Source organism: Rhinoraja longicauda, chromosome 16 (genome assembly GCF_053455715.1).
Source record: "Rhinoraja longicauda isolate Sanriku21f chromosome 16, sRhiLon1.1, whole genome shotgun sequence".
NCBI classification, from domain to species: Eukaryota; Metazoa; Chordata; class Chondrichthyes; order Rajiformes; family Arhynchobatidae; genus Rhinoraja; species Rhinoraja longicauda.
Genome location: NC_135968.1, coordinates 17567223 through 17575473, shown reverse-complemented (window position 1 = coordinate 17575473; position 8251 = coordinate 17567223).

Genomic DNA, 8251 nt, shown 5'->3' with positions numbered 1-8251 from the left:
AGGCAATTTAGGACTAAGATGAGCAAAAACCTTTTCACCCAGAGAGTTGTGCATCTGTAGAATTCTCTGACACAGAAGGCAGTGGAGGTCAATTCACTGGATGTTTTCAAGAAAGAGTTAGAATTAGTTCTAGGGGCTAAAGGAATCAAGGGATATGGGGAAAAAGCAGGAAAAGGGTACTGATTTTAGATGATCAGCTATGATCATATTGAATGGCGGTGCTGGCTCAAAGGGCCGAATGGCCTACTCCTGCATCTATTTTCCTATGTTTCTCTGTTTCTAGCCCTCTCATCTTAAGGGTATGCTGTCTAGTCTTTGACATTTCATGGGGAAAAAAGTTTAGAGTGGAAGAGGAAGGGGGTGGAACTGAGTGAGTGAGGGTCTTGCCAAATTTAAGAATATAGGTACTTAATTTTGATAGCAGATTTCTTTGAAAGAAGACCTTCTTGAAGTGGGAATATGAGAAAATAGTTTAGTTTGAAGACTGGACTCACAAAGTTCCAAACTTTCTCAGAATTTGTTGTGAAATATGCCATTAAAATATATTTTTTAATTATGTAAGGTTTATATTTTTATTGTGTCTTTCACTGTCCTGGATGTTCCTAAGTCTTATACAGTCAATCTCCCATAAATATCAATATGATAACAACTGTATGATTGTTTCAGTAATGTTGATTGAGGGTTAAATATTATAGTCATAATCAAACAGCACGTAAACAAGCCCTGGGCCCAACTCATCTATGCCGACAAGATGCCCCACCTAAGCTAGTCCCATTTGCCCGCGTTTGCCCCATATGCCTCTAAGCTTTTTCAAGTGTCTTTTAAATGCTGTTATAAGCTTGGACAATTGGTAGAGCTCTAATGCCAATGTATCTTTTACCCGAGGGGAAAGGGTTGGCATGATGTCCTGGTTCAGAAACAGCTTCTTCCCAATGACTATCAGGCTATTGAACCCTACAAACTCCAACTGAACTTTAAACTATGAACTGCTTGGGTTGCACTGGGGACTTTCGGCTTTGTTTTGTTTTTTGCACTTTTTTGGCTTTGTCATTTATTGAACTTTTTTTAAAGTTTGCTTATTATTACATTATTTATTGAGTACTGTGTTTACAAAACTGTTGTGCTGCTGCAAGTAAGAAATTTATTGTTCCATTTTGGTACATATGACAATTAAACACTCTATCAGGTACTATCACAATGTTTAAAAAACATTAGGACAATTACATGGATAGCATACTTCTAGCGGAATATGGGCCAAATGCAGGCTGGTGGAACTAATATAGATGGGGCTTTTGGTTGGCGTGGGCAAGTTGAGCCAAAGGGCCTATTTCTGTGCTGTATGACTTTATGACTCTCTATGACATTGACCTATCCATCTAAAGCACTTACCAAACCAGTACTTTTATCTCTCAAAACAAGTTGTAAACAATAGTCAAGGGGAAAACCCTGTACTTTGCTCCCTATGTTATTTACATGTACATATAGGGATATACCAGGGTAACAAGCTGGTTCTGTTTTTACAGATGTCCAAGTCTATTTTGTTGGAAAATACACAAAAAGCAATCACTATGGTGAGCATATCTCCACAGTATTGTAATGAATAAGCAAATAGAGCTGATAAGAAAGAACAATTACTAAAAGAGAGAGGAAACTAATTATGCTGCCTGTACGATCACAGGTATGTACCTACGTGAGACCTGCATTTAATAACAATATCATATTGTGCGACCTCGCACAAGTACTAGTGTCGCTAATCAGGTGTAACCCAGGGACAGCTTGTATATATCCCTGATTATTTACACTTCACTTGGTTTCTTTAACTTTCCAGTGTATACTTAAGATTAAAGAGCTTGATTTGGGTTTAAGTTTATTCTTGTCGCATGTACTGAGGTACAAAGAAAAACGTTGTTTTGCATGCTATCCAATCAGACCAGATAATACCATTCAGTTCAAACTCAAGTACAACAGATAGAGCAAAGGGGAAGATACAGAGTGCAGAATATTAACATTGTAGCGCATCAGTTCCATAAACAAAGTCCAATGTCATCAATGGGATAGAGGTGAATCGGAAAGTACCCAAGTTTATGGAAGGATCCATGTGACCACATGACATGAGTTTTCTCCAGGTGCTCTGGTTTCTTCCCACACTTCAAAGACACACACATTTGTAGGTTAATTGATTTCGGTAAAACTTACAATTTCAAATTGTCCCTAGTGTGTAGGTTAATGTCAATGTAAGGAGTGATCACTGATTGGTGCGGCCTCTGTGGGCCAAAGGGCCTATTTCCGCGCTGAATCTCTAAAGTTTAAAGTCTATTGTCAATCATCCCTCTGCCTCCACAGACACTGTTCAACCCACTGAGTTGCTCCAGCATTTTTCTGCTGCAGATTACAGAATCTGCAGTCTCATGTGTCCACAGAAAGAGACTATTCTTTCTACCCTCTTTAGTTTAGTTTAAAGATACAGCGCGGCAACAGGCCCTTCGGCCGACTGAGACTGCACCGATCACCCTCTGTGTGTTTTTAATAACCCTGTTCAACCCAGCTACCTGACTGCCAAGTCGCCTACCTCTTTCCCGATAAAAGATATTGCAATCAGTTCCCCTGTGCGTCAGTGACCTGAATTGTATAACCCAGTGACGCTAGCAATGCCTGCTTGGGTTGAGCAAAAACAACCTAGGACTTTGAAACATTCTTTAAAATTAACAGAAAGTTCACTTGTAACAGGCTCTGGTGAATTGTGCTGAGAAACTGACTCAAAATACAACAGGAAAAGTTGTTTAATCTTTACTATTTTTACCCAAACTTCTTGATTATATTCCAGTTCATAACCTGCTCCAGAAAATCAGTTACACTAGACATAAATCACCTAAACACCCTTATTAGTATCCAGCATTTAAGTCTAAGGACTTGAGCCAATTCCACTGGACTTCAAAGGTTACGGGGAGAAGGCAGGAGAATGGGGTTGAGAGAGAAAAATAGGTCAGACTTGATTGAATGGTGGAATAAACTCAATGGGCCAAATGGCCTGACTCTGCTCCGACGACTTATGAATTTATGACAAATGGAGACACGAGAAGCAGGTGGAATGTGATCAAAACACAGAGTGCTGGAGTAACGCAGCGGATCAGGCAGCATTTCTGGAGAACATGGATAGGTCGGGACCCTTCTTCAGACATTCCAAAGAGGAAGGGGAAACAATCACATAATGGGCAGAGAAAAGAGATTTAAAGACTCCCTTAGAACATCCCTGAAGAGTTTCCACATTGACACATGCCGCTGGAGACAATAAGGCTTCTGCCGAAGTCGACTGCCTGCCCCTTTTCTACGGCCACTCCTTTACCCACGAGACCCTGGAGAGGGAGCACGTGGTGTCATAGAGTCAGAATCATACAGCATGAAAACTGGCTCTTTGGCCCAACTTGCCCACTCGACCAACATGCCCCATCTACACTAGTCTCACCGGCCTGTGTTTGGCCCATATCCCTCAAAACCTGTCCTATCTATGTACTCGTTCTTAAACGTTGCGATAGTTCCTGCCTCAACTACCTCCATTGGCAGCTTATACCATACACCCACCACCTTTGTGTAGAAAGGTTACCCCTCAGGTTCCTGTTAAATTTCCCCCGCAACATCTTAAATCAATATCCTCCTGTTTTTGATTCCCCTACTTTGGGCAAGAGACTCTGTGTGTCTACCTGATCTATTCCTCTCATGATTTTGTACACATATCCCACATGTCCATGGGAATTGTGGAGCCTTTGGTGAATGTTGGTCACCACGGGGGCTCAAGTGGGTCGTGGATATGGATGACAATGTTGTAATTTGATGCTTGATGTTGCAAACTGCACAAGCAACTTTGATTAATATAGTACTTTGTATCTGATTATGCAATAAAAAATCCTTTTTAAGGAAAAATAAAACATTGGGAGAAACAGGCATTGGATCATCCTGATTGTTTTAGTTTTTAGTTATAGCTTTAGAGTTACAGCAGGGAAACAGGACCTTCGACCCACCGTGTTCATCGATCACCTATTCACACTAGGTCTATCCTGCACACTAGGGACAATTTACAGAAGCCAATTAACCAACAATGCTGCACGTTTTTGGGATGTGGAAGGGAACCGGAGCACCCGGGGAAAACCCACGCAGTCACGGGGATAACGTACAAACTCCTTGCAGACAGCATCCGTGACCAGTTTCTTCAGAACCCTACTTCAGTCTGCAGAAGGGACTCGACCCGAAACGTCATCTCGCCATGTTCTGCAGAGATGCTGCCTGACCCGCTGTGTTATTCCAGCACTGTGTCTTTCCTTAAGATTTATAGCAGGAATTGCCTGCTGGGCCGCCAGGGCTGCTCTGTGAGTTTCCCACATCCTTGTTTGGAAACGTGTCTGTTTACTTGACTTGGTCAGTTATTTGTGGAAACTCTGCAGTTTCTGGCTGCTGTCCTGAGTCACAATCTTTGATCCCTTTCGTTTGAGGCTTTTGAGTTTCCGGGACCAGAAATGACGTGTGGAAAGATTGACACTCAAAAGGACTGAGTAACCAAGTGCGTTCTTCCTGAATCAAAGTCTTCAGCCGGGATAAGGAACATAGTCAGCTACTTACGAAAAGTTAGCAATATCTAAAGCAAATGTAGTGTTGTGAGCATCACTAGACTCCAGCCAGAGGCTAACTAGCTCTAATGTGGCTAATCAGACATTTCCCTTCCCTGATTTGGGGTGGCACACAGTAGCGCAGTGGTGGAGTTGCTCCTTAACAGCGCCAGAGACCCGGGTTCGATCCTGGCTATGGGTGCTGCCACAACCAGCAATCACCCCGTACATTAGCACAATCCTACACACTAAGGACAACTTTATAATTTTTACCAAAGCCGAATTTTAACCTGCAAACCTGTACTTCTTTGGAGTGTGGGAGGAAACCGGAGCACCCGGAGAAAACCCACGCAGTCACAGGGAGAACATACAAACTCTGCACAGAAAGCGCCCGAGGTCAGGATCAAACCCGGGTCACTGGCGCTGTAAGGCAACAATACTACCACTGTGCCGCCCTAATTCAAATAATTAAATTGGAATTGAAATTTAAAGAATTTAATGTTTTTAGGATCCAATAAGAAACTAGCAATAGTGATATAATTTAAAACCTGGCAGCTAAATTACCGTAAATTCCCATCTTTACCCAGTTTGGACCAGGGGTGGTGGTGGAGGAGTCAGATACGATGGTGGCATTTAAGAGGCTTTTAGATCAGCACATGGATATGCAGGGAATGGAGCAATATGGATCACGTGCAGGTAGAGTAGTTTAATTTGGCATCATGTTCAGCAAGGATATTGTGGGCTGAAGGGTCTGTGACTGTGATCCAAGTCCACACCGACCAACATGTACCATCTACACATCCCACTTGCCCGTGCTTGGTCCATTTCCCTCTACACCTGTCCTATCCATGTTCCTGTCCAAATGCTTTCTAAGCATTGTGAGAGTCCCTGCCTCAACTAACTCCTCCGGCAGCTCGTTGCATACACCCACCACCCTTTGCGTAAAAAAAGTTACCCCTCAGGTTCCTATTAAATCTTTCCCCCTTTCCTTAAACCTATGTCCTCTGGTTCTTGATTCCCCCACTCTGGGCAAGAGACTGTGCGTTTATCCTATCTATTCCTCTCATAATTTTGTACACTTCTTTTAGATAATCCCTAATGCTCATGTGTTCTAAGGAATAGAATCTTAGCCTGCCCAACCTCTCCCTGTAGCTCAGGCCCTCGAGTCCTGGCAACATCCTTGTAAATCTTCTCTGCACCTTTTCCTGATTGACAACATCTTTCCTATAACAAGGTGTCCAAAACCAAGCACAATTCTCTAAATGGGGCCTCACCAATGTTTTATATAACTGCAACATGACTTCCCAACTCCTATACTTTATACTCTATACCTATGTTCTTATCACACACGCTGTAGCCCAGGAGTTAACTGCTTGCCCTGGGAGTATATCCTACTATGGCGAACTTATCTTCCCTCTCAAGATAGACACAAAATGCTGGAGTAACTCAGCGGGACAGGTAGCATCTCTGGAGAGAAGGAATGGGTGATGTTTCGGGTTGTCTCGACTACAGCATTTTGTGTCTATCTTTGGTGTAAACCACCATCTGCAGTTCCTTCCCATACTTAACTTCTCTCTGATCGCTTACTGAAGGCTTGTCTATGCCCTCTAATCCTAAAGAATTGTCTGAAGAAGGGTCTTGACCAGAAACATCACCCATTCCTTCTCTCCAGAGATGCTGCCTGTCCTGCTAAATTACTCCAACATTTTGCGTCTATCTTCCCTCTAATCCGAAACTCATTGTTCTAGTTTAAACAATTTGATAAACTCAGCCTTATCTCTATGTTTTATTGTTTTAAAATGGATGGAAGAAATTTATTGCAGGGAGTGTGCACGTACTGAAGAATCACTGTCTGAATGAATTGGTGTTTAAATGGTTGTTTACTGTGACACAGAAGGAGGCCATTCGGCCCATCAGGTCCAAGGTGCCTGAGCTGACTAAGCTCATTGCTTCCATTCCCCCTCTCATAGTCCTGAACAAGGCTGAAGAAGGACCTCGACCCAAAACGTCATCCACCACTTCTCTCCAGAGATGCTGCCTGTCCCGCTGAGTTACTCCAGCATTTTGTGTCCATCTCCTGAACCTTAACCTCTCTCTCACACGCAAACACCCATCAACTCTCCATTGATTCTTTTTGCCATTAATCTGCACTAAGGGCAATTTACAGAGGCCAATTAATCTATTGGCTCGTCTTTGGGACACGGGGGAAACAGTACCCGGATAATGTTCATGCGGTTGCAGGGAGAGCATGCAAACTCCTCGCAGGCACTGTGGAGGTGCTGTTCCTGAAGTTTGTGCGTGACCTCACTCAAGCAATGGAAGAGGCCCAGGACAGAAAGGTTAATGTGGGATTGGGAAGGAAAGTTAAAATGGTTCACAACCCAGGGACCTAAAGTGCCTCTTATAGGGTCATACAGCGTGGAAACAAGCCCTTTGGACCAACTTGCCCACAGCGACCAACATGTCCCATCTACACCAGTCCCACTTGCCTGAGTTTGGCCCATATCCCTCAAAGCCTACCTTATCCAGGTACTTGTTCTTAAACGTTGCGATAGTACCTACATCAACTACCTCCTCTGCAGCTCATTCCTTACACCCACACCCTTTGTGTAAAAATGTCATCCCTCAGGTTCCTAAATATTATTTTGCCCTTACCTTAAACCTATGTCCTCTGGTTCTCGATTCCCCTACACTAGGTGAGAGACTGTGCGCTTACCTGATCTATTCCTCTCATGATTTTGCACACCTCTATAAGATTACCCCTCACCCTCATCCTGTGCTCCAAGGAATAAACTAGCCTGCCTTTAAGGTAATATTATAGGAAGACTTATTTTGGATAAACATATAAAGGGATATGCAGTAATGGTGAATAAAGGATCAATATTCAGTGATTTACAGGTATGACCCATGATACAATGAAAGCCTTGTGTTAATCTAAAGCTATGGACTGATTATCTGGTGATAAGTCCAACAACCTTACTAATTCACGAGATTCCTGCAATGACAAAGGCTGAACTCAATGAACAGCAGGTCATTGCTTCATCTAGAAATTCTTATCTCTAGAGAAAAGTGAAATCCCTCTCAGCCAACAATGGGCTTGTTTTTTTTTACCTGAACTATAGGGAGCGGTTGAGACTATGTCCTCTGGTTCTTGATTCCCCGACTCTGGGCAAGACTCTGTGTTACCCAATCTCTCATGATTATTTACACCTCTGTAAGATCACCCCCTCATCCTCCTGAGCTCCAAAGAATGAAGACCTACCCTGCTCAACCTCTCGCCACAGCTTAGGGCCTCGAGTCCTTGCAATGTCCTCATAAATCTTCTCCGCACCCTTTCCAGCTTGACAGCATCTTTCCTATAACATGGTGCCCAAAACCATGGTGGTTGATAAGGGAGAAAGCTGTAATGTCCTTGGACTGGTCAGGGTGACACGAAGCTTGCACTGGCAAGTGCATTGGCAGTGTCTAAACCAAACCTTGCCAAGGACTCTTACAATGGATCATATTAGGAAGTCTACCAATGAAAGATGGTATCATCTCAGGCTCCCGATGATACCATCAAAACGCGCAAGTCATACATTATGGAAGCATGCCCTTTAGCGCAACTCATTATGCCGACCTATACACTAGTCCCATTTGCCTACGTCCTATCC